This window comes from Stegodyphus dumicola, chromosome 5 (assembly GCF_044657685.1).
Source record: "Stegodyphus dumicola isolate Sdum_Otavi_A_Nest chromosome 5, ASM4465768v1".
Classification (NCBI taxonomy): domain Eukaryota; kingdom Metazoa; phylum Arthropoda; class Arachnida; order Araneae; family Eresidae; genus Stegodyphus; species Stegodyphus dumicola.
The window spans coordinates 126,180,773-126,201,286 of record NC_140772.1 but is presented as its reverse complement, the minus strand read 5'-3'; the positions used below and the strand labels follow the sequence as shown (position 1 = coordinate 126,201,286).

The 20,514-nt window shown below is 32.9% G+C and overlaps 1 protein-coding gene across 1 annotated transcript in view; it reads left to right on the top strand.

Moving 5' to 3' along the window:
- Positions 1-20,514, top strand: part of LOC118183554 (guanylate cyclase 32E-like) — a 459,050-nt gene that overhangs the window by 104,441 nt on the left and 334,095 nt on the right. The gene's annotated exons all lie outside the window — the stretch shown is intronic.

Genomic DNA, 20,514 nt, shown 5'->3' with positions numbered 1-20,514 from the left:
TATTTGTTGTAACTAAATTTCGCGTTGATTTTGGTAGAAACATAAAAGTTCGTCTGCCCGTATTATCTTGTGACCACATGAGTTTCCATTGTAAAATCAAGTCTTGTTCAAGTCTTAATTTTAAAAGTGATATTGGATTTGGTAAATAGGTTATTGCTGTTATAGTACTATTTGCTGCTTCTTTTGCCAAGCTATCTGCCATTTCGTTGCCCAATGTTCCTACGTGGGCACGTGTCCAATGTAGTTTAGGTTTTTGTCCAGTTGGAAAATAGGCGAGTAAATATTGTATATCTTGAACCAAAGGAGAGCGATTATGACCAGCTATTGCTTGAATACTTGATGCACTGTCAGAAATTATAACACTGGTTATTGAGAATTGCTTTGCATATCTTATTGCTTCTCTTATAGCCAATAGTTCTGCTTGAAATAGTGAATTTGTATGATTCAATTTTGTTTTCCAGGTTTGTATAAGATTATTATTTCTGAAAACGCAATAAGCAGTGCCTACGCCTAACTCTGTTTTTGATCCATCTGTAAAAATTTGAATTTGAAAATGATCTATATTTGAATTTACTATTAGATTTTCTGAATATAATTGATTTGGATGTAAGTTTACATTTTGTTTTGAGTTCTTCATATTCTGCTGGATGATAGATATTAGAATTATAGGTGCTTGTTTGTCGCGGGCGTGCAACTTTTGTTTTAACTGCTTCTTTCTGTAAAGTCAGAGTAATTGGTGAATACCTGAAATTATTTGTAAAGAACTGGTAGGTGTTGTTCTATATGCTTTTGTTATTGATAGCAGAAAAAGCCGTTGTATTGAAGTTGTCTTTTTGCATGTTGATTTAGATCTGTGCCCCAAACAGAAGCGCCGTATAGAAGAATCTTTTCTATTACTGTTGTATACCAAATTTTCTGATATTGAGAAGAAATTCCCCAGTTTCTTGCTGTGGTTATTTTTATTGAGTTTGATAATATTAGAAGTTTATTTTTGATATATTTGATATGTTGATGCCATGAAAGTCTATTATCAAGCATGATACCTAGGTATAGTAGTGAATTTACTGTTGCTATTTTATCTTGTGCTATTTTGATAATTGGGTTTCGAAGGTTCGTTATCTTGGTGCCCTGTTTTGGTATATAAAGAGCTTTACTCTTGAGAATTGATATTTTTAACTGAAATTTATTTGCCTATTGTTTAAAGATTTGTAGGGATTGTTTGGAGTTATCTTCTATGTCTTTGCGACTATTGCCTTGGACTATTAGTAGGAAATCATCTGCATATGCTTGTACGTGTGTATGAAGGATATTGTCAAAATTTTTCAATATTTCATTTGCTATTAAATTCCAAATAACTGGACTCAAACAAGATCCTTGTGGGCATCCTCTTGTAATTTTATATAATTTGACTCCACTATTTGATGTATATTGTAGAGATCTGTTATAGAAGTAATCGTTTAATAATAGGAATATTTTATTTGGACAATGGATGAATTTAAGGATTTGTATTGCATCTGTCCAACGTATAGAGTCAAAAGCTGCTTGAATATCTAATGATATTATTAAAAAATGTTTATTTTGATTTCTGTTTATTTGTAATATTTGATGTAATTTCTGGAAAGTATGGTCTATTGATTTATTAATAATGAAACCAAACTGATATGGGTGAATGATTTTGTTAATATGCAGGTGATATTGTAGTCTTGATAGTATTAATTTTTCTAGAAGCTTTCCCAAACCAGGTAACAGGCATATTGGTCGATATGATTGAGGATTATCCTGAGGCTTGTTTTTCTTTAAGAAGAGAAATACTTCAGCTTGTTTTAGTATAGTAGGAAAAGTGGCAGTTTTCCAACATGAACTAACAAAAGATTTTATGATATTTCTATTGGTTTTCAAAATTTGCTTTAAAATTATATTGTCTATGCCGTCAGGTCCAGGAGCTGTTTTGGGATTTAAGTGTTTAATTATGTTTTCTATTTCCATTAGAATTGGGGAGTTATTGCAGGATGTTTGTTCAAAATTTTCTGTGTTATTGAAAGCTTTTGAGTTTAAACTTGGTTGTGCTACTTCTTCATCTTGAGGAAATAATTGTGTTAATTATTTGGGTGATAACATCGCGTGCAGTTGCTGCTCCTGTGAATCCTGACATAGATAGTTGGGGTGGTATGAACACTTTATTGTGGGCTATTTTGAATGCTGCACCAAAGAGTTCTGATGTATTTGTACAAAAGTTTTTCCAGCTGGTTAATTTTGCTTGTCTGATATTTCTTTTATATATTGCTCTTGATTTATTAAATTCTTGTTTCCATTTTGATCTTTCTTCAGGGAGTTTGTTTGCTTTATATCTTCTTTTTAGGGCTCTGACCCTGCTTCTTTCTATTGATAACGCTTGATTCCACCAATTTAATTAAAAATTTTTTGATGTAGATCTTTGTTTATATGAGGTATTGCAGATGTCTATTATTGTGCTGATAAGGTATGCTGTTGCTGCAGTTACTTCTTCTTTTGTTTTTGAGGAATTTAGAATATTTATTAGAACTTGGGATTTTACATTTAATTTTGTATTAAATGAGCTATGGCCTCCATATGAAGTTTTGAATCTTCTTTTAATAGTATAATATATTTATGATTCTATTTGAAAAGTTATATATTGATGATCACTTAATGATTCTTGATGAAGGACTTTCCAGTTTGTAATTTTTGAGGCTAGTTCAGGAGTTACAATTGTAAGATCTATCCAACTTTGACCTGTAAGAGTGAGGAAGGTGGGTGGACTGTCTGGAGTATTTATTATTGCAAGTAGATTTGGTTGAATAAATTCTAATATCGAACCTATGTTATTTTTAGTACTTGATCCCCATACTGGACTATGGGCGTTAAAATCTCCTGATATTAGATGATGACATTTAGATGGAAGAGGTATTGAGCTTAATTCTTGCAAGACATCTTGAAGATTTAAGGATGGTGGAGCATATATAGAAGTGCAGTATAGTGATAGATTTAATGTTTCCAGTTTAATAGTGGCTGTGTGCAGTGTGGTATGAACTGATATAGGTGTTATTGGTCCTGAATAGATTATTAAAGATTTTGTTGAATGCGATAGCAAGGAAAAGAGCCCTGATGGCAATTCCAGTTTTCTTGAGGTTGGAACGTAAGGTTCTTGAGCTAATATTAAATGTATTTTTTCTTCTTGCGCTATTTTGAGTGCATGTGGTAAAGTTATTTTTGCTCCCTGAAGATTAATTTGTAGTATCCGTAATGGCGTTGAATGGTTATCTATTTCTTGAAAAGGAAAGTTCCTTGGTAAGTCTTGCTGATTCATTAATAAGAGGTTTTTGATATTATTTTCTCTACTTCTTGTTTGTACGTTGGGCAGTTGATATCATTGGCTGAATGATGGATATCATAGATTGTGTTATTAAAATTTTTATTAGCTATGCAAATGATGCAAGAGGGAAAGCTTGCTTGGCATTCTGAGATGTGGTGTTTTTCTCCGCAGTAAAGGCAGTGTGTCCAGAAATTACAATTTCTTTTTGTATGCGAAAAATCTTGACAGTTACTGCATCTTTTAACTCCAAAATATTCAGATATACGAATCGATCTCCATCCTATTGATATATGTTTTTTATTGATTAGATGGTTGAAGGCGGGTGGTGTACATTCTATTATCCATTTGTTTGTTGTTCCCCTTATTTCTGCATTTTTAAAGAGAGGTCTGAAGGAGTGATCTGGTAAATTGTTTATTGAATATAAAATATTTAGGATGTCCTCTTCAGTATATCTGGATGTAACATTATGGAGATTACATTTTGGTAATCTTGGAGTAGAGATTTTAGTTTCTATATTTTTGATTGGATTATTAATGATGAATTCTTGCAAGGAAAAAATGTCGCTGCTATTGTCGCATTCAATAACAATACCTCCTCGTTTGAGCTTCACTATTTTCTTAATTATGATGGGCAGTTTGTGGAGTGGAATATGTCTATCTAGATCATCAAAAATTTGTTCATTAGTATTATGCCCTCTCGGGAATATTAAAAGGGCTGTTGAGAGTCTTCTTCCTTGATTATTATTTTCAGTAGTAGATTCTGATCTTGTGCTAATTATTGTCGGTATAAATTCTTGAGAACAATTTTTAGATTTCTTAGCTGTCTGATTGCATTGTGGCTTCGGAGTTGATGAAATGTTCAATGAATGATGATCAGAAGAAATTGCAGTATGACTATGTTCCGAAATACTATTAGAAGAATCCAAAATGACTTGGTATGTACTTTCTTGTGAGTTGTTGAACTGAAAAGATCTATCTATTGTCTTTTCTTTTTCAAATTGGGTATGTGCATTTTTAGTAGTTATTGCAGTATGTGAAGATTTATCTTCTTTCTGCACGGGGATTAAGTTTTTAAGTGCTGCATTTCTAAGATTATATAGAATTACCTTGAATTTGTCTTGTATTTTAGGTGGTAATATGTTCTTTCCGTTTCTTCTTTACTTTATTGAGTCCATTTTCAAACTAAGTATTTATATTTTCTTTGTTATTAATTGTTATTATTATTATTGTTATTAATTTCTTTGTTTCAATTTGGAAGCTTTCATTTAAAAAACTGCAGTCAAATTCTGACGTTGTGTCAGATAATTTGTCTCTCACTGACATCATGAATAATGAATGAGATGTTTTAAACTAATCTTGTTACTGAATTTACAAAAACGTGATACAGAAAACCAAAAATTTTTAAATAACTAATAGAAAAACTAACTAATAGGTAAATAAATATTATGATATAAACCAAATATATACCATAATTTTGTATTTATATGAAAAAGTTAAAAATATTTATTTTGATATTTTTCAGCTTAGAATTTAATTCATTATGTAAATCAAATGGTTAATATTATTTATTTAAAGTAAGATAATACTGAAAGATATGCATGAGCTAAAGCTATTACGTGAATGATACAAATAATGAAGTTCTATAAATTTTTTTAAAATTTATATTTAAATGAAATTTTACGAAAATTACTATAATTTTGAAAAAACTTGATATATTTGAACAAAGGTTATATCACAAAATAGAGAAAAAATTTTTCTATGACTCAATTATGAATTTAATGTATAACTTTTAAACTCTTTTTTAAATTTTTTAATTATAAACACATACCCATTATTGCATTACTTTATTGTTGTTTACAATTACAAATCCAATCCGTAAAGATTTTAAGTTTGCTTGATTTATAACTTTTCGATGATTAATTCTATTGCCTAGCAGGTAATATCACTGTATTCCTCTCGAGTAGGGCTTCACGAAGGTATAAAATTCGCTTATGGTATTAGAATTTTTCCGCAGTTTACAAAATCGCAACACAAGAGCTCAAAGCAACGCGTCTTTCACTCATAGTTTGTTACTCCCAAAAGCGACACTATGTCTTCCTTTAATCTTCCTGCATTGTGCGGCGTATTGAAAAGCTGTCGTTAAGTGTTTTTACCTAATTCGTCATTTTCTCAGCTGAGAGGCGTTAAATATTCTCGAATGTAACGACGAATATGAAGATGAGAATTTTCTTGCGAACGTCCCTAAACTGTATAATCTAAGGTCAACGCCAAACAGTTGAGTCTCTGGCACGTGTGAAATGACATGCTATGAGATAAAACAAGGATTAATTTTCCGATGAATATTCCACGGCTTTTCTTGCAAATGCCTTAAACTTTTATGAGCTGCGCCAGAGAATATCACCTGCTTGCAACTTATGGGACACTTGCGAAATTTGACCTGGACATCAAACGATGATTCCAGAACTGCTACATCCTCTCTTTTCGCGGAACAAATTTAGAGCTAATTAAAAGCCAATGCACCTAAATGCGAGATATAGTCGGGTAAGTTATCATTAAAAATGATATGTGTAAAGGGACATACTTTTAAAGCTAATAGAGTGATCAGTAGCAGTAAATGATTTTCCTTCCATGTTATGATACAAAATTAGATTTAAGTTATTATTTACGACTTCACAGTTTGTATCTAAAGGAAAGTTAACGAAATAAAGCTTATTTAATAAAGTTTGCTCACACTGATGTCCCATTCAGCCACATGGAATTAAAATATCAATTATGATTTTCAAAAAATGTCCTGGGGAGTTTTTGTTATTATTGTTGTAGTTATGGTCTTACATGCAGAACACTTAATTTTGATAATAGTACGTACTCAGCACTGGTAATTTCTCTTAATTTTAATTTTGTTTAATTCACAGTTTTTGTATTATTTATCATATGCGAACACCTAGCCAAGAAGTGTGCAGTTAAGTTTCCATCTAAACTAAAGTTAGGTTTCAGCTAAACCCTAATGGATAAAATATTTGAGCATCATTATAATGAGCATTATTCTTTGCGTTTCCTTAGGATGGCAGATACCGTAGCTTTATGAACAGCGATATTAAACTTCTGGGTCTGTAACTAGCGGCTTGGTTTGTCAGTTTGTTTGGTTTTAAAATCGTGTTTTGTCTAGTGACCGTTGCTTTATGTCTGAGAACCATTCCTGGTTTACTATTGGACCATAAGAATGTTAAAAACTAATAATAATTGTGAAAAATCTTCGAACGAATAAGATAAATAGAAATTGTTATTTTCATACTCTTTCACTATTAATATATTTTTCTCATTATTCTGGGTATATATGCATATAAACTATTGTGGCCAAACAGCAGTTGGTTAATGTCATTCTTTAAAATAATCCAACATCTAAGTGTATTTAAATGTCAAGCAAAGGGAAAAAAATGTTTTTTTTAAAATTTTCATACCAAGAATAGTTTTTACAGCACTTTCATTTCCAGTATATTTTTCTTAAAAAGTTAAATGGAGCAGCTGCAGAATGTGGTTTAGCGCAGCTGTGGCCAAGTCTGTTTCAATGTTTCTGTTTTATCAGGAAAAATCGGCTAGTAAATTTGCTTTCCCCCCGCCAGTCTTTAATCTTTTCTAACATGCATAACTATAAAAACTAACTATATTGTCAAACTTGCATACAGAAGTCGTTCTTCTTCTTAGAGATAAATGTCGTTTTTATTTTGATAAATTCTTATTTTACAGAAGGATGAAGTTTTAATATTTCATTTCACAGTAGGGTATGAAATGGGTTTATTTATAAAGTTTGCATACAATGAAAGTATCTGCATAATAGATAACGTTATGTAACTCAAATATTCTAAATTCGAATATTTCGAAGTTAATTCACTGATTTTTGATAAATGCAAGTTGTTTTAAATGAGTACACACTTTTCCGAAGCAAGGCACAGGCTATTTGATCGCTTGTTATGAAATTAAGACTTTTTCTTCAACAATTGCTCAACTTTTTTAGCATCAAAAGTTATACATCACCAACCCCCCTGAAAACTTTTAACTGTATTTACCAAATTACTTGAAAGGAATGTTCCCTCACCTATGTAAGGCAAACTAAACACTCTCTCAATCTTAGAATCAATAACCTTAGGTCACATATAAAAAAATTTAAAGATATTGATAAAGCTAATTTACATGAAAAAACCCCCACAGCAATTCTTGAGCATTTTCAAGTTCACAATTTTGACAGCATAGAGATTAGTATTCTTGATCTTGTACCTGACACAAAATTGAGGCTCTTTAGAGAGTCAATGTACATCCTTCAAAAAAGGACACTCTACCCTTATGGGCTCAACGCGCATCTCAACAACACTACTAACAGACATGTAGAAGATTCAATTTACCGATAATTTAGATTTTTTAGTATAGTACAAAAACTTCCAGAGGAAAAAGAGGAGGAAATTCTAACAATAACATTTTTTCCACTCAGGATTTAGATAGTGTAATTAAAAAACTTTGCTCCTTCTTTCAAAAGGATGCCTTCGCAAAAACTTCCATTAACTTACTACATGCTTTTAAAGATGTTATGTTATGGAATCTTCTTTGTAAAGTTAAAAAATAATTTCAAGCTTACCTAATTGTCAAAGATTTAATTATCGACTTTTGCAATTTTAAATTAAAGAAAAGTAATTTTTTACATAAAAATATTTTCTGTACGGTACAATTCAAGCAACATTTGTATAATCAGCTCCAAATTCCTCAAATTTTCAAGTAACATCAAAGTCTGCTCTCGACCCAACCAGATCCAAGTGATACCTTGTTTTAAGTTTGAAAAAACTTTAAGAAATATGATTGTTAATCACCACGATGTTGCAGCTAATAGCAAATGTAATTACCAGCTTCTTGATTACAATAAATATGTGGATCCTTATCACAAACACATAGTCACAGGTGATTTTAAATTAAATAACTAACACAGTGAGTTACTAAGTTTTGGAGCAGCGAGAAAGGAAAGTGGCTTTTTCTTGAGATAAGCCAGGACATTCCTGCTGGAGCTATGGGCATATATTGGCCCGCTGGAACTATCACTCCTCGTACATAATGTTACTAGCTTCCTGTTAACAAATTTCCGAAATTACGGGACTGAGTGTACTAAAGTTCCACATCGTCATGATTTGCAAGTGTTAATGTTTTTATTGTATTAAAATTCATGTTATTGTTAGAGCTTGAGTTAGAAGTTCATTACAACCCGAGGTTTGTGTAGCGGTTTTGGACACTACACCACAACATTGTAAACATTAAGTGAAAAACTAATATTGATTGCTACAAACTACTGCATTTTGATTTCATGAGTTACTTATAGTACTGACTTATTTATAGTGTTCTAGCTAAATTAAAGTCACTTGAAGGCGAGAACCAACTAGAACTGTATAAGGTACTTCTCCCGCCTTCTTCGCATGCCTTCGTGGTGTGATGGTCTGCACGTTGGACGCGTATTCCAGAAGTCCGAGATTCAATTCCCGGCGAAGGCGTTGCTAATTTTTCATCTTTCTTGCTTCCAAAAAATACCTAATATCTCTACAACTGTAAGTGATTATTCGTTAAATTCTACTGGGTCAGAAACAGCAACAGATGAAGGTTTAAAATACTCTTTTATTTTAACCCAACTGTATTTACAAATGGCCCCACTTGGGCTTACAAATTCCCTTAAGCCTTTTATAAAAGTAGAAAACGTAAAACTAAACTAAGTTGAATAATCAGCCGAAGCTGCACACAGGTATTTAACGCGTAATTGGCTTTTTGGCTAATATCACCGACGTAGATGAACAAGCAAATTATATGCATGGCCGTAAAATAACAAGCTCTAACTGGTATCAAGAGGGCCAAAAGGTATAACACGTTGTGTCTGAAATAGCTCAGATCACAGCTTAAATAGTAGTTTCTACCTCACTTTGCATAAAGCGTGAAACTGAAAACTCATTTTGGCAGGAAAACGTGTGTAGGAAAATAAGGGAGTAAAGGAAAGTCTGTTTCCAAAATTAAAGATAACATTTGGGAAAATAAAATAAAACCCGTAATTTAATGCAATTGCAGCGAATAATTTTTATTCGAATTTGAAGGGAATAGAAATATCTCATGCTTTTGGTTTTATTTAAAAAGCCCTTTGTTTAATTGAAAGGTAGAAAAAACAATAAGGCTTTTAAGGTCCACACTCCATTGCTTTATGTCAGCCAAAATAGAAATAAATTGAAAGTTTAGATCAATTAAATATTATTTCCTTGATTAATTTTCTACGAAATATGTTACGTATTTTTTATGGAAATAAAAGATTTTTAGTATTTTCTTTTTTCAGTTTCATTTTAGCTGCAGGGAAAAAAAAGTCTAATGTTCCGATAGAGCTGTGGGCACATTCTTCAATGATTTCAGTACATCCATTCATTTGGAGTTCCGCTGCACTTACATTCATTTTTAAAATCAGGTAGGAAATAATACGATAGTATATAAATATGGAATATTAATACCAAATAAGAAAACGAACATGGTAACTGTTGCTTTATTTTGAAATTTAATTATGATACTTTAATCTTAAAACTGCAACCAATTCTGAAAATAATTAGTTTTCTAAGGAAATTTAATTGCAATCTCTTTTAATTAAAAAAACTCAGTTTTCCTTGCAAGGACGTTAGCCAACAAACTTCTTCTAAAGGAAAACAATAACTATTAATAATCTAGTTAACTTTAAAAATGTACTAAACATAAGAAAACTTCACTAAAGTATGTATTTTCATTTTATGGTTAGTTGAAAGTTTTAGCTTTAAAAAGAACTCCCTTATAAAAATTTAATAACTTAATTAATTAGTTATTAAAGTTTAGTTTTATGTTTTAAGGGGTATTAGAAACCCCTATACCGACAATGTTAAATTGACCATTGTCGATGTACCTTTTCTCAAAATCTGCTGTAGATACAAGCTTGAAATTTTTTCTGTAATTAAAGTATACCTATCTGATTATACTGAAATGAGCTTTTGAAACATTTTGAATTTTAGAGTAAATTACAGGATATTTTGTTAGGCATAGTAAAATTTAGCACTTTTCTCACACAAAAAAAATACATTTTTTTTTCTAAGTTTATTACAAAAAGCTCATTTCAGTAAATATTAGGGAGCCTAATAAATAAGCCACAAAAAGTTTAGATACCTGTGAGCAGTAGTTCCTGAGAAAAGGTACATCGAGTATAAAAAAATCACGTTTGGAGAAAAACGCGGTTTTATGTAAAAATCCTCATTGATCAAAGCAGTATATGACAAATTAAAACTAGATTTTTTTTTCAATTCTAACTTTCATAAAGATTAAAGAATGGTATTTTTAGAAAGATAAAAGTGTAGAGAATTTGAAAATGCAAAAATCCGAAATCACAATTTTTTGAAGATTTTGGGGTTCCAACTCCCCTTAAACACAACCTTTTTATTATGACAAAAGGAATCTATATTAATAAAAGAGTTTCGTTTTATTCTGAGCAGGTATGAGGTCTTTTTATTTGCAACCACAAAATATTTTTATCAGTTCATTGTAGTCATGTTAGGTGTAAGATGTACAGCACAGAATGTAGAGTACAGCACAGCAAGAATGGCATTTATTGAATAATGAAAACTTTAGTCACCTTATAAATTAATTTATTGGCATGTACTGACTTCATTTAGTAAATAAAATTACATGTTCTTAATGAAACTGAATAATGGTCTATATCTGTTTGGATGCATGCGATTTGCGAATTTTTTTGTTATTATAGCAAAGTGTTTGTTTAATGACAAAACCAAACTGCATAGAGTAAGCATACGCTGAGCTCTAGTTAAAGATTTAAAAGCATTTGTGTTCACTGTTCCTTTTTGCTTGTTTGTTTGAAGTCACCGTTCCTGTTTGCTTGTTTGTTTGAATTTGTTTGAAGTCAGAATCTACTTAGGAAATGTGAAATATTTTTGAGCCTCACATAGAAGAATGGTACTAGGTAGTTAATATTTTGTGACATGTTAGTTTGGAATTTTATGACACACTGCGAAATTATTATTATTCTCTGTTCCTTTCAGATGGAAAATGAAAGATATAACATTAGCTGACAGAACCGAAACTCGGTACACCTTTGTCAGAAGATCCTCATTGCAATAGCTATTCAGCAGAAAATATACTGCAAATGTTAAAAAATGAAGTTTTCTTATATGCAACTGTTAAATGAGGGATTGCAGACTTAAGACGTGGAAGCGAAAGCATTTTAGATGGCTCATGAACCGAGAAACACATAAAATTAGAAATGATCTTGTACAATCGTCGAATGACCGTGTAAACAGTGTTTAAATGTTTGTAGGTTTCAATCAATCCTATATCACACATGATTCATCAATGTGAACCTATGTGACACATAATCTGAAGTTGTTGATCCCTAGAAACATTACAACAGGGTGAAAACGGAGGGAGATTTTGAAAATGAAGAGTTAATTTTGTTATGAAAGGCTTCACAATCAATGATATGTAAGTTGAATAATATTCTAATCAGATACAAAAGCAGACAGGTTGGATGTAAGAGATGAAACTAGGGAAAATTTAGAACAGAATCATGCTGCATCAAGACTTTATCGCTGTGCCAAAACTACCCAAGTTTCCTGGTTCGATTGTGGCTTCACCACTTTTATCTCGAGTCACGGCATGTTAGATTTTCATCTGTTCTTTACTTTGAAGAACTCATTTCTTATAACAAGCGCAGTAATCACGACTATAGAATTATTTAGAATATCAGTTACTATGATTATCTAATAGAACAAGAAGCGAAGATGGTTCTTATCTATACTTATGTGTAATGTCTCCGTTTTGTGCTCTTTGAGTTCCGGTAAGAGACATATCGTTCTGAGAATTTTTTTTTAATTCTCAAAACCCTAAAAAAATATACAGCTAGAAGTGGATAGAAAACCAGAATTTCACCACTGTGCGTACTGGTACAGACCGGCCGCATTAACAAAATAGTTCCACTCCAATTCTGAGAGTAAACATCGCGGGGCGGCATTCTATCCCATCATTCCCTAACACCAACCTCTCGAAAGAACTTAGGCTCTCCTCTATTTTAAGTCCCCCTTGCGCATATCCATTACTTCTTCGGAACTCGAACTTTGACCCATCGGTGCGGCAGCCAGCGTCAGTAACCACTATACTAGCTAGGCAACTTCTAAAGAAATATACAAAGACATGGAGTAAAGACGTCTCCAAAGAGAGAGAATGCTCGTTAAAGAATAATGATCTAAAATCTGAGATTGATTTAAGAAGAATGGCACTTCAACCTAAACGGTGATATTATTGAGTCTATCATTTAGCGTAATGAGACTGAAAATAAATCATTCTTTATGATAACTGCCAACCAACTGCGGCACAGAATTCATAAGTGCATTGTTTTAAAACTTAATTATGAAGATATACGTAATGAGAAGCCGTAGTTGAAACACCCTCTTCACTGCGAAGCTCAAAACATTTCATCCTTCCCTCATATACTATCGGATCTCTTCGAAAGGACGATGAGTATAAGTAGTATAATACAACAACCATGGCTAAAACGCATTAATAAATGTATCTTTAATAAACGTATGGTTTCTTGGTGTCAGTCAATGATTACATCTACAATGCAATTTTTATGAATATCAGTTGCTATGGTGGAAAAAGGTTTAGATACAAAATTTCAACTAGTGCATGAAGCATAATTTAATTGCAATGTAATGATTTGTATTGGCTGTAATAAAATTTTCGAAACATTTGGCTTCATAAATTGCAGGAAACGTACGTTGCAAATATAAACATGTAATACCACAGCATTTCCAGTAGAAAATTTTGATTTAATTTTCATTCTGTTTGAGAACGGCGGTAAACCAATCACATACTCACACGTGTGATGTTACTAAAGCGAAACTCTGAATGAGACTTAAATCGTTCGTCTAAATTTGGATCTCTTTCGTAATAGATAGTTATGGAATTTTAATTAAGTGAACTGTCCCTTTTATTTCGGGAAATTGCCCACAGATGTTTTTTCCATCAATCCAATGAAAGCTCGAATGTCTTTTCTTTTCTTTCATCTAATTTTAAATATTTGTTATCCTTTTTCTACAGATAACATTCAAAGTATATGAACGGGCAAGATTTCTGTCCGCGGGGAAACTGATCTCAATTTTCATTGCATTGCAAATGCGTTTTGCTTAAGTAAAAAATGTAGTAGCAGTATTTTTATGGGCTTTCTCCTAATGAATATTAATTATTAATCAGTCATTCAAAAATATTTCTGAAAATTTCTTGCCTGTGCCTGGTCTTTCTTTTTATTTAGATGGTTTAATTACTTACATTATTCAACCAAATGACGGCAGAACAAATCAATAAATTCAAGAAATAAATAAGCTAAAAAGATTAGTAACAAAGTAAGAATTAAGCTGAAGATTAAAGAGAGGGAAAACAACAATCCCTTCATATAAAAGAGTCAGTAAAAAAATCAAATTATTCTGTACCAAGGAACGGAATGTATGATTTGAGAGACATCTTTTATTAATAACTATAATTTTCCAAATTTTCTTAATTATCAACGGGATGTATTGTTATTAAAATTTATTTTAAATAATATTGTAAAGTATTATACTACTCCTCCTGTGCATGCCTTTATGAGATTCATCCAGGAAATAGAATTCCCAGACATTCGATTTTTTATATATCCGGTTGAAACACCTGATATTCTCTATAATAATATCACTTAGATATGTTAATAAAAAATGAAAAATATACACATTATTAAAAGGTGAGCTGTTTCTTTTTAATCTTCCAGTTTGTTAAACAGCAAGATTATAATTTGAAACATAAATTTAAAGACGTCCCTTCGAATGGTAGCACTCTGAAACTGGCTTTTTGCCAGGCTGTGTGAAAGATCTCATATCTGTTAAGTGAGAGTCAAAGAATGATATTTGCCAGAGTACACGAATGATAAATGCAATAAATGATATTATCGTTTATCATAATGGTCTAAAAATTTTGAAATATTTCCTTAAAAAATTTCTAGACATTAACAGCGCGTAAAAGTTATTAGGAGAAAACAAAGGAATTCAGAACTATTTTCATCTGGCAATTATTTCATTTCTTTTTTTTTTTTTTCGGGGGGGGGTTATTTTTTTATTTCGACGACTTCGTCGAAGATCTACTATAGACACGCTGGAAAAATCAGTAGCACTAAAACGTACTATAATTAACATAGAAACTTTACTTAAGAAATCTAAACAATTTTAGAACTTTTAGTATTATAAGAATTCTAAAAAGTGCGAAAATTATTTAGAATAGCGATTTGCTCATCATATTTCAATCAATAGGTAATGATACTATAAAAAAAAAGAAATTAAAGAAATCGCTTAATGAATTTCTAATATATTGTTGCGTTTTTTTTTCTGATACCAGTTGTTACGTTATTTTCTTCGTTCACGTTCGTGTGGATTTGGAGTAAAGAACGACGACAGCACTTCATGAAGTATCGAAACACACTTTATTTACCAATATCAATCAGGACAGCTCCAAAACACTTTTACAGTTGTGGAAGATCTACTATAAACACCCAGAAACAATCAGCGACACAGCCTTCACACTGTCAGGTAATAACGGTGGAGATAGCTCTTCGCTGCAAAGCACCAGAGTACAGCTCCCGACTCTGCTCGGTCGTTCCCGGAACTCCGCGTACTCTCGAGACTCTCCACGCTACATCTCGCGACGCACTCGACGACACACAGAGCACAGCTCCCGAGTCTTCTGTTCAGTCGTTCCCGGAGTTTAACACACTCTCTCGACGATGTGTTAACCGCGATACATTAAGAGACTCTTCGATGCACTCAACGACCCACTCGGCACTCGCTGGCCGGCTGTCAACTCGATCGTCTCCGCACGGACTAACTAGATGAGACACACTCACTCGCACACTAGACGAGGCACTCTCTCACTGATTGCGGACCAGCATGGGTTTATATAGCTTTCGGCTTGTGTTTGAGAACATTCTGGGCTTAACCGGTAAGTATTGTCCCAGAAAGTTCTCCATCCGTACACGGTATATCGCCAAATGTCGCCGAATGGGCGATTTCTCGCCAAATGTGGTAACCCTGCCTTTCCTTGCCATTTTATGGCAACCCTAAAACTGCCCTAAAACTAAAGCCATCTTACCGCGCCTGTAAATTTCGTAACAATATTTTACTATCGAACATTACTTTAATATTCTAGATGCCTTTTCGGTTTCCATTTTTTACTTCGATCACGTTTCTAAATCTTCACCTATATACTCCAGCACCTTTTTCAATGTAAAAAATTAGTTTCCTTTTCTTACGTATGCGAGTGTATGTCCTCGCGTGCTAAGGTTTGAAAGCATTTTTGCACTGCGCTATTCTTCAGCATTTGAGAAAATCAATCGAAAAGTAAATATATATTATTATATAATTACTTAAAAGCACATTCAGCGAAGTATTTTTTTTTTTTTTTTTTTTTTTTTTTTTCCAAGGGAGAATTTCGTAGGTATGAATTGAATTATTGCTTGACATGAGAGTTAATTTTAAATTTAATTTTATTAATACAGTTTTATTATTAATACAACTTAACACAATATATCATACATAATATAACTGAATTTTATTAATACAATACATTAATAATTATTTTATTTATATACAAAAGGTTAACATACACACCTTCTTTAAATAAGTAATATTAAATGGACTTTACAAATAAGTCACACTGAATTACTTCTGTCTACATTATGTATGAACCGTCTAGTCCATCCTTCATGTTACGTCGTTATTGTTAAGCTCTTTTCTTAGCTTTTATTATGGCTTTCATAAAGATTCACTAGTTTTGCTGCATAGAAGTGCAGAATATAAATCAAAAGGGTATTTTACTATGGAGATAATATACTTTGCTTGCCATTAAAATAGCTGCATCATGAAAAAAGCAGTTTATAGAATATATTTATGTCGCAAGTTTATTATAATGGAAGAATGAAATGGTTAAAATTTCCAGTAGTTTCGATGTACAGAAAGCATGTAACAATTAGTATTCTCAGCATCCACCTCTGGGAACAACAGAAGCTCTTATACGGCTGGGCATGAAGTCGAACAGATTTTGGAGGCAGTTCTGGGTATTGAAATGCCTCAGATTTCAGTCTTTGTCAAAAACTTTGACTTCGATCAGTCAAAAATTTCAATTTTAGTCCAAATAGTAAACTTTTTCAGACGGTGGAATATTTTCCTGCCCTGCTGGTTGATGGATGCTGCCGTGACATTCTATCTGAAACCATTGACCAGACTCTTCAGTTGGTGACAGATCTGGACAATATTTTGGACAAAGCAGACGTTTAACACCCTATTTATAGTGGAAATGATGAAAAGCGTGGGCAACCTGAGGTTTCGTATTTTCCTAGTGAAAGATGGGATGGCAGAAGTCCAGAAGATACAGCAAACCCAAGAGCATTAAAACCTCTGTAATGTTATGGTGGCTGTTCAAAATTTAGGATAAGCAAACTAGATGTAAAATGGATGTGTACCCAGTAGCATCCAATATTTTGGATCCAAGCACTGAGCTGATATGACTATGACGAACACATGTTTCTAACGTCCGTACTTCTTGATGCCCCTATATAAAATATGTGGCCTGAGTGATTCTGTAAGCAAAACATAAATCCTCAAAAAAGACGATGTCGCAACATTGATACGTTTATGTGTGTTGTTGAACGAACCATTGCTGGCAATGATTGCACTAAAGCGTCAAGGGACGTTAATGCAAAGGACGTCTTGTTAACAATCCGTGGCGCTGCAGACGTACAGTCTGGCAGCACGAACCCTAACTGATACGCCAAATATAAGATAATATACGGAAAGAAGCATGGAATGTTTACCTGCTTTAAAAAGTATAAGACTTAAATATCTAGAATTTTAACAAAATGCTTATGTTTCTTTTTATTATTTTTTCCCTTTTCTAACTGAATGCAACCTAATTATTTTTGGAAGCATTTATTATTTTCTGATTTAGCGACAGGCATATGTAGGTTGCTGAATATCTTAACTAAAGCTACAAGAAAGGGTAAGTAAAAAGACAATGAAGATTAGAATAAACGAAAAAAGGAGCCAGAGAGCAAAAAGTCTGGAAGGTACTTAATTAACAGAAACTACGGTAGAAATTGAGAAATATTCAAACAATTTATAAACACTGCATACTTAGCATTTAAATCTGGTACATTTTTCTGATTGGTACAATCTGGTACATTGTTCTGATTGTTTAACAGGGCTTATGCTGTCAACCATTAGTTTTGAAAACTTTATTAAATGCTTAGTACGAATATTAGGCTGCAAAGAAGGAGAAAAAAAATATTTAAAACTGAATTCTCCTCACCTCACTTAACGGGAAAAAAGAATAAGGCTTTTGCATTTGACCGAGTTTCCATAACGTTTCCTCAAAATTTAGTATTGGTTTATTGATTCTACATGGCACTCCTCAAAATAAATACGTTTAGTTTTAGATTTTGTTCGCTTGTGAGGTATGTAAAGATTCTCTGGCGACCTTTGAAGAAAAATTGCTCTTATGCACTATCTAAAAGTTTACCAAGCCAACCGTTTCCAAACATCTATTGAATTTTAAATAATGGTAGATCTTGCAGCATAAATAAGGAGGAAACTAATATGTTCTCAAATATTAGAGTAATAGTTTCTTAACGAAAAAGGCTTCCTAACTTCAAATAAAAAGTAGCATTTAGAAATGCTGTAACATTTAACTTAACGTTTTATCAAATATGCTACTATGTTAATAAATATGAATATTTTTATTACATGGAAGAAACAGCACAATGCATTAAACATGTTTGCCGATATAAAACTCTGAGAAATGTATTTTAAACAATATAAAGCCTCATAGAAGTTACGGGCTCTGTTTGTGTAGAAATTAAATTAATGGCTTTCAGACCCTCCTAGACTAATAAGCGAAATACCGCTCTAGCCTGAATTAAAATAAAATGTCCTGAGAAGGTTAATATAGCCTTTTTATTAACACTTTACATTTAACAAAAGGAACCACTTGTGCTTACAAACAAAATTCCGCCACTTGTGGGTATTTAAAATAACATAAGTTAAAATTCAACTTCAGGTATCACAGTCGGAGATTACACAAAATGGTCTGCTTAAGCTGACTCAGATATTCCGTCACAATGCTTAAAAGACAGGCAACTTACAGAGATCTTCACCTTAATCCAGCCGATTATGAGAGCAAGAGGTCGCTGCTTAATGTATATCCAGCGCAACATGGAACAGGTATTCATGTCTATCCAATAATGCTCAATTGCCAAAATAGTTCAGAAAATGCAATTTGCATGTAAACAGACGGTTCAAAAACTCGAAGGAGGAGTTGGATGTAGTGCTGTAATAAAATTTAACGATGAAGATTTACAAACATAAAAAGGGCACTTAGAAAATACGGTATTTCAAAACTGAAATGACCGCAATTAGGCAGGCCATCGCAGTCACGGAACAATTTGATGGGCACGCATTCCGCATCTTCACAGACAGCCTTTCTGCTATTTATGCAATACGTAATCCCTACCATTCCTCTACTAAGATAGCTGATACCCAGGCTTTGCTTAGAGAGAGTGAGAGTCGAAGGACTATTCATATCTCCTGGAAAAATGCACATGCTGGATACCAGGGAAATGAAGAAGCCGATGAACTCGCCAAAGAAGTAGCAAGAAACATCAATGCTCAGCCTGTGCCCACTCTGTTTCCTACATCTTCTCTAAAGCGACAGATCTGGGAGAAGGCATTAAAGCAATGACAAGTGGAATGGGATGCAGCTCCTCAGGGTAGAAGAGCTCATATATTTTATTATAAAGTTTCCACTGATCGACTTACCTCGGCACCCTTTGTAACAATATTTGTAACTGGCCACAGCCCCTTTCCAGAGTATTTCTGTAAAAGGGAATTTGTCTGATCTAACCTCTGTGTGTGCGGTGAGGCTGGTACTCCAGACCATTACATAACAGCATGCCTACTCACAGAGACGTGGCGCATGCGGCTACCAGTTGATGATGCACCATTCATGCTCTTCTTCATTAAGCAGCCTGCTCTGCTCAGAAAACTAAAACTCGTAATGGAAAAACTGAAAGCTTTGGGAAAGGACCTCTGTCATGTCACCTAGTGCACTACAGATTCCTACCCAATCTTCAGTACTAATTCTTTATTCCTGAGTGCCTCGCTGTATGGTACTAGTGCTTTTACGCGGCATATTAGTGTGCTATTTAGTGTGTGTATGATGGAACCCAGTACATGAACACTCTAAAGTAACTAACCTATCCAAAGCTTCTATATATGTAAAATGTCCCAGGGTAACTTATGTGTGTTTATTTGTTTATGTATATATGAATGTATCATTGTAGAACTGGCTTGCAACCAAGAGTAAAACATTTAATTATTAGTGTGGAATGTTTATGTACGAGCAATAATGTATGCATGGGCAAAACAAATATTGTTGTAACAATTTATTCCCAGTGTTTGAACCTAATGTGGTTTACATTAATAATTATACATTAATAATTGAACATAAAATGCATATTATACATTAATAATTGAACATTAATGTGGTGCACATAAAATGCACCACATTAATGTTCAATTATTAATGTATAATATTTATACAACAGCTTCAGTGTGTGTATCAGTATACAATTATTGTACTGTAAATTACAGTTATTGTAAAATGTTTAAATATCAGTTTAAAATGCTCAAATTTCAATATACAGCACCAACAGAAGTTTCTATTAAGCTCCTGACGCCGGGCTTCCGGGGCGCCAAAGAATTATTGCGTTGTACAGTTGCGGATTCCGGACGATACCCGAATAATTCTAGTAAGCCACCCGGGTATCCGGATCCGCTCTCAACTGTCACCTGACTCAAATATTTTAACCTCAACTATTGACGTCGACTAGGAAAGTGGACGAGGCCATAATAATCTCTAACAGAGACTATTCTAATAGAGACTATTAATTTCAAAGTGTTATGATGATAGGAAATAAAGACTGACAAAAGCTTTTACATTAAAACTTTCAAAACTTTCAACTGAAATACTCAAATAACTAGTTTGCATTCTGATGAGAGAGCGGAAGAATTTATAAT